We start from the raw sequence: 6473 nt of genomic DNA on the forward strand, positions 1-6473 counted from the left end.
ACGTAAGAATTAACAATGATTTCACTGCTGGATTTAGCTATCAAGCATGAGAGAGGTAAACGGTTTAAATCCTAGATAAGCCCAGATGAAGATGATGAGGGAAAATAAATTAAACTTAGGAGCAAAGGTCAACATTTGACATTGCTTGAATGACAAGTATTTTCAAAGTGAGAAGAATCAGATATTAACCTTGGCGATATTTTCCACTCCACAATGAATGCTTATGTCACTAAAGATACTTGTGGCAATGACTGCTTTTTCATCTTAAACCATGGCAATGTGAATATGGATGGAATTGGCAGAGTCAGCATGGAGCCATCCAAACATCCACTTGTCTTTACCTTCACACATATCTATTACCCTTAAGTACACCAGTAAGAGGTGCATGCAATTGAGGACAACATCAGATTACCACATGAATCACTTCACCATGACCTGGTATCCTACATTGCCAGATGGCAGGGGTGGGATTTGAACCCACGCCTCGCGAGAGACTGGAGCCTAAGTCCAGCGCCTTAGACCACTCGGCCACACTACCTGCAACAGCCTCAAACGCGTGTCTGGACCTTTTTCTTTCCTCCGCTCAGCCACACTGATGTGTGACACATGCCCTATATTGAACATTGGACATTTCATGTTTCTTGCAGAGCGTATAAGGCTTTTGCCAGGATGGCACAGAATGACACCTCTTGCGCTTGGCTCGTTGGTCTAGGCGTATGATTCTTGCTTAGGGTGCGAGAGGTCCCGGGTTCAAATCCCGGACGAGCCCAAAAGCAAGAGCGAATGTTTACTTTCTGAGGAACTGTGCAGGAGAAGAACCTCAGGGTGCAGGAGTAAAAACCGTGATCATGTGAGAGTTCAAATACTGGAAAAGCCCAAGGAGGTCAAAGTCAAGGTCAAGGACTGTCCTACCAAGGAAGGATCCTACAGAGTCAATGCAGGAGTCCTTCCTAGCATTGGAACAGGCTAACAAGTGCCCCCAGATGTACATCATTTCCCTCAGCAGACTGAGGGGGTTTCAGGGTACCATGATAATTCTGGGCTCTCTAATGTTGCTATACTTTTTGAATAAATGTAAGCAGTATTTCTAGAGTGGTGCTTTGACCTGCAGGATATTCTGAAATGTTTTCTGTGATGGTTGTCAACACGATTTCTCCGAAAAATACACCAATTGAAACCAAAAGAATGAGAGCAATTATTATGTCATTATCATGTGAATGGAAGAGGGGGTAGGGGGTGGACACTTAGCTGCCCTCACTTCCAGCAAGTCGTGCGCAAACAATTGTGGGTGTTTTATACACATGCATCCCTGACGTTTCTCTGAAAGAAGGACTCAGTCCTCGGTAGATTTGGAAGGATCCTTAACATTGGAACAGTCCTTCCGCGGTATTTGATGACGTAGCATCCTTGAAATTCAGTCATTTAAGGATCGTCCTTCGACTTTGAGAAACACCCCAAGAGTGGGGCAGTGGTTACTGTTTGATGAGTGAGAAAGAGTGCATTGGAACAACTGTGCACTTTACAATGAAGCCATTAGCATTATGTAGCAAAAAATGACCAGGTTCAACTCTCTAAGTGAAAACATGGATGTATAGGAGAAAGACATACTTGTCATCCAAGGAACTTGGGATTAGCAGAGGATGGTTTCGATCCATTAACCTCTGGGTTATGGGCCCAGCACGCTTCCGCTGCGCCACTCTGCTCAATATGCCAAGGTCAGCAGTTTAAAAATCTGTGGCCCAATATTGTGGGCACCTTTGGGATCTTGAGGGAACCAAGATTTCAGCAGCAACGGATGCTTAGTCATCTGACATCAGGGCAATGACAGCATGGAAGGAAAGTAAAGAGACATCCTCTTGATCCAAAGTTTACACAGCTAGCAGAGGGTGGTTTCCATGGACCGACATCTGGTTTATGAGCCTCGCCCGCTAGGTTCAATTTTGTGTGAATCTTTGGGAACCCGTGCCAACCAAGATTAGTCAGCGTACAGGCTGAAATGTTAAGCATTTGGTGGACCTTGCAGTGATGCTTTTTCTCGAGATTTTCCCAACTCCATCCAATAATCTTGGAACGTGTCCACATGAGACACCTGTGGCAATGAAACCTCAGTCATTTGATGACATGGCAAATTGAGTGTGGGTGGAAAGGATAGAAGCATCCTCCCACTTGGCCCCTCTACCTCATTTTTTTCAGTATCACTCCCGCTCTGCTCAGTGGTGCTTCACAAACTCTAGTCAAGGTACTCAGCTGTCAATGATTATTGCTCCTTCAACAGCAAGCAGTGCTGCCATGTAAATACATTCAACCAATCAGACTTAAGAGCAAAGGTCAACATTTGACATTGCTTGAATGACAAGTGTTTTCAAAGTGAGAAGAATCAGATATTGACCTTGGCAATATTTTCCACTCCACAATGAATGCTTATGTCACTAAAGATACTTGTGGCAATGACTGCTTTGTCATCTTAAACCATAGCAATGTGAATATGGATGGAATTGGTAGAGTCAGCACGGAGCCATCCAAACATCCACTTGTCTTTTGCTTCACACAAGTCTATTACCCTTAAGTACACCAATAAGAGGTGCATGCAATTGAGGACAACATCAGGTTACCACATGAATCACTTCACCATGACCTGGTATCCTACATTGCCAGATGGCAGTGGTGGGATTTGAACCCACGCCTCCTGAGAGACTGGAGCCTAAATCCAGTGCCTTAGACCACTCGGCCACACTACCTGCAACAGCCTCATTCTCGTGTCTGGACCTTTTTCTTTCCTCCGCTCAGCCACACTGATGTGTGACACATGCCCTATATTGAACATTGGACATTTCATGTTTCTTGCAGAGCGTAGAAGGCTTTTGCCAGGATGGCACAGAATGCCACCTCTCGCGCTTGGCTCGTTGGTCTAGGGGTATGATTCTCGCTTAGGGTGCGAGAGGTCCTGGGTTCAAATCCCGGACGAGCCCAAAAACAAGAGCGAATGTTTACTTTCTGAGGAACTGTGCAGGAGAAGAACCTCAGGGTGCAGGAGTAAAAACCGTGATCATGTGAGAGTTCAAATACTGGAAAAGCCTAAGGAGGTCAAAGTCAAGGTCAAGGACTGTCCTACCAAGGAAGGATCCTACAGAGTCAATGCAGGAGTCCTTCCTAGCATTGGAACAGGCTAACAAGTGCCACCAGATGTACATCATTTCCCTCAGCAGACTGAGAGGGTTCCAGGGTACCATGATAATTCTGGGCTCTCTAATGTTGCTGTACTTTTTGAATAAATGTAAGCAGTATTTCTAGAGTGGTGCTTTGACCTGCAGGATATTCTGAAATGTTTTCTGTGATGGTTGTCAACACGATTTCTCCGAAAAATACACCAATTGAAACCAAAAGAATGAGAGCAATTATTATGTCATTATCATGTGAATGGAAGAGGGGGTAGGGGGTGGACACTTAGCTGCCCTCACTTCCAGCAAGTCGTGCGCAAACAATTGTGGGTGTTTTATACACATGCATCCCTGACGTTTCTCTGAAAGAAGGACTCAGTCCTCGGTAGATTTGGAAGGATCCTTAACATTGGAACAGTCCTTCCGCGGTATTTGATGACGTAGCATCCTTGAAATTCAGTCATTTAAGGATCGTCCTTTGACTTTGAGAAACACCCCAAGAGTGGGGCAGTGGTTACTGTTTGATGAGTGAGAAAGAGTGCATTGGAAGAACTGTGCACTTTACAATGAAGCCATTAGCATTATGTAGCAAAAAATGACCAGGTTCAACTCTCTAAGTGAAAACATGGATGTATAGGAGAAAGACATACTTGTCATCCAAGGAACTTGGGATTAGCAGAGGATGGTTTCAATCCATCGACCTCTGGGTTATGGGCCCAGCACGCTTCCGCTGCGCCACTTTGCTCAACACGCCAAGGTCAGCAGTTTAAAAATCTGTGGCCCAATATTGTGGGCACCTTTGGGATCTTGAGGGAACCAAGATTTCAGCAGCAACGGATGCTTAGTCATCTGACATCAGGGCAATGACAGCATGGAAGGAAAGTAAAGAGACATCCTCTTGATCCAAAGTTTACACAGCTAGCAGAGGGTGGTTTCCATGGACCGACATCTGGTTTATGAGCCTCGCCCGCTAGGTTCAATTTTGTGTGAATCTTTGGGAACCCGTGCCAACCAAGATTAGTCAGCGTACAGGCTGAAATGTTAAGCATTTGGTGGACCTTGCGGTGATGCTTTTTCTCGAGATCTTCCCAACTCCATCCAATAATCTTGGAACGTGTCCACATGAGACACCTGTGGCAATGAAACCTCAGTCATTTGATGACATGGCAAATTGAGTGTGGGTGGAAAGGATAGAAGCATCCTCCCACTTGGCCCCTCTACCTCATTTTTTTCAGTATCACTCCCGCTCTGCTCAGTGGTGCTTCACAAACTCTAGTCAAGGTACTCAGCTGTCAATGATTATTGCTCCTTCAACAGCAAGCAGTGCTGCCATGTAAATACATTCAACCAATCAGACTTAAGAGCAAAGGTCAACATTTGACATTGCTTGAATGACAAGTGTTTTCAAAGTGAGAAGAATCAGATATTGACCTCGGCAATATTTTCCACTCCACAATGAATGCTTATGTCACTAAAGATACTTGTGGCAATGACTGCTTTGTCATCTTAAACCATGGCAATGTGAATATGGATGGAATTGGTAGAGTCAGCACGGAGCCATCCAAACATCCACTTGTCTTTTGCTTCACACAAGTCTATTACCCTTAAGTACACCAATAAGAGGTGCATGCAATTGAGGACAACATCAGGTTACCACATGAATCACTTTACCATGACCTGGTATCCTACATTGCCAGATGGCAGTGGTGGGATTTGAACCCACGCCTCCTGAGAGACTGGAGCCTAAATCCAGCGCCTTAGACCACTCGGCCACACTACCTGCAACAGCCTCATTCTCGTGTCTGGACCTTTTTCTTTCCTCCGCTCAGCCACACTCATGTGTGACACATGCCCTATATTGAACATTGGACATTTCATGTTTCTTGCAGAGCGTAGAAGGCTTTTGCCAGGATGGCACAGAATGACACCTCTTGCGCTTGGCTCGTTGGTCTAGGGGTATGATTCTCGCTTAGGGTGCGAGAGGTCCCGGGTTCAAATCCCGGACGAGCCCAAAAGCAAGAGCGAATGTTTACTTTCTGAGGAACTGTGCAGGAGAAGAACCTCAGGGTGCAGGAGTAAAAACCGTGATCATGTGAGAGTTCAAATACTGGAAAAGCCCAAGGAGGTCAAAGTCAAGGTTAAGGACTGTCCTACCAAGGAAGGATCCTACAGAGTCAATGCAGGAGTCCTTCCTAGCATTGGAACAGGCTAACAAGTGCCCCCAGATGTACATCATTTCCCTCAGCAGACTGAGGGGGTTTCAGGGTACCATGATAATTCTGGGCTCTCTAATGTTGCTATACTTTTTGAATAAATGTAAGCAGTATTTCTAGAGTGGTGCTTTGACCTGCAGGATATTCTGAAATGTTTTCTGTGATGGTTGTCAACACGATTTCTCCGAAAAATACACCAATTGAAACCAAAAGAATGAGAGCAATTATTATGTCATTATCATGTGAATGGAAGAGGGGGTAGGGGGTGGACACTTAGCTGCCCTCACTTCCAGCAAGTCGTGCGCAAACAATTGTGGGTGTTTTATACACATGCATCCCTGACGTTTCTCTGAAAGAAGGACTCAGTCCTCGGTAGATTTGGAAGGATCCTTAACATTGGAACAGTCCTTCCGCGGTATTTGATGACGTAGCATCCTTGAAATTCAGTCATTTAAGGATCGTCCTTCGACTTTGAGAAACACCCCAAGAGTGGGGCAGTGGTTACTGTTTGATGAGTGAGAAAGAGTGCATTGGAACAACTGTGCACTTTACAATGAAGCCATTAGCATTATGTAGCAAAAAATGACCAGGTTCAACTCTCTAAGTGAAAACATGGATGTATAGGAGAAAGACATACTTGTCATCCAAGGAACTTGGGATTAGCAGAGGATGGTTTCGATCCATGGACCTCTGGGTTATGGGCCCAGCACGCTTCCGCTGCGCCACTCTGCTCAATATGCCAAGGTCAGCAGTTTAAAAATCTGTGGCCCAATATTGTGGGCACCTTTGGGATCTTGAGGGAACCAAGATTTCAGCAGCAACGGATGCTTAGTCATCTGACTTCAGGGCAATGACAGCATGGAAGGAAAGTAAAGAGACATCCTCTTGATCCAAAGTTTACACAGCTAGCAGAGGGTGGTTTCCATGGACCGACATCTGGTTTATGAGCCTCGCCCGCTAGGTTCAATTTTGTGTGAATCTTTAGGAACCCGTGCCAACCAAGATTAGTCAGCGTACAGGCTGAAATGTTAAGCATTTGGTGGACCTTGCAGTGATGCTTTTTCTCGAGATTTTCCCAACTCCATCCAATAATCTTGGAACG

At 45.2% G+C, this 6473-nt stretch overlaps 6 non-coding genes across 6 annotated transcripts; 3 read left to right on the forward strand and 3 right to left on the reverse strand.

Annotated features, from left to right (window-relative positions):
* Positions 1 to 456: 456 nt before the first annotated feature.
* On the reverse strand, positions 457 to 538 carry trnal-uag (transfer RNA leucine (anticodon UAG)). The gene has a single exon. It is a non-coding gene; the product is annotated as a tRNA-Leu (tRNA).
* A 159-nt stretch (positions 539 to 697) lies between these two features.
* On the forward strand, positions 698 to 769 carry trnap-agg (transfer RNA proline (anticodon AGG)). The gene has a single exon. It is a non-coding gene; the product is annotated as a tRNA-Pro (tRNA).
* A 1887-nt stretch (positions 770 to 2656) lies between these two features.
* On the reverse strand, positions 2657 to 2738 carry trnal-uag (transfer RNA leucine (anticodon UAG)). The gene has a single exon. It is a non-coding gene; the product is annotated as a tRNA-Leu (tRNA).
* A 159-nt stretch (positions 2739 to 2897) lies between these two features.
* Positions 2898 to 2969, forward strand: trnap-agg (transfer RNA proline (anticodon AGG)). The gene has a single exon. It is a non-coding gene; the product is annotated as a tRNA-Pro (tRNA).
* Positions 2970 to 4856: 1887 nt separating this feature from the next.
* Positions 4857 to 4938, reverse strand: trnal-uag (transfer RNA leucine (anticodon UAG)). Its single transcript has one exon. It is a non-coding gene; the product is annotated as a tRNA-Leu (tRNA).
* A 159-nt stretch (positions 4939 to 5097) lies between these two features.
* Positions 5098 to 5169, forward strand: trnap-agg (transfer RNA proline (anticodon AGG)). The gene has a single exon. It is a non-coding gene; the product is annotated as a tRNA-Pro (tRNA).
* Positions 5170 to 6473: the final 1304 nt, after the last annotated feature.

This window comes from Epinephelus lanceolatus, chromosome 7 (assembly GCF_041903045.1).
Source record: "Epinephelus lanceolatus isolate andai-2023 chromosome 7, ASM4190304v1, whole genome shotgun sequence".
Classification (NCBI taxonomy): domain Eukaryota; kingdom Metazoa; phylum Chordata; class Actinopteri; order Perciformes; family Serranidae; genus Epinephelus; species Epinephelus lanceolatus.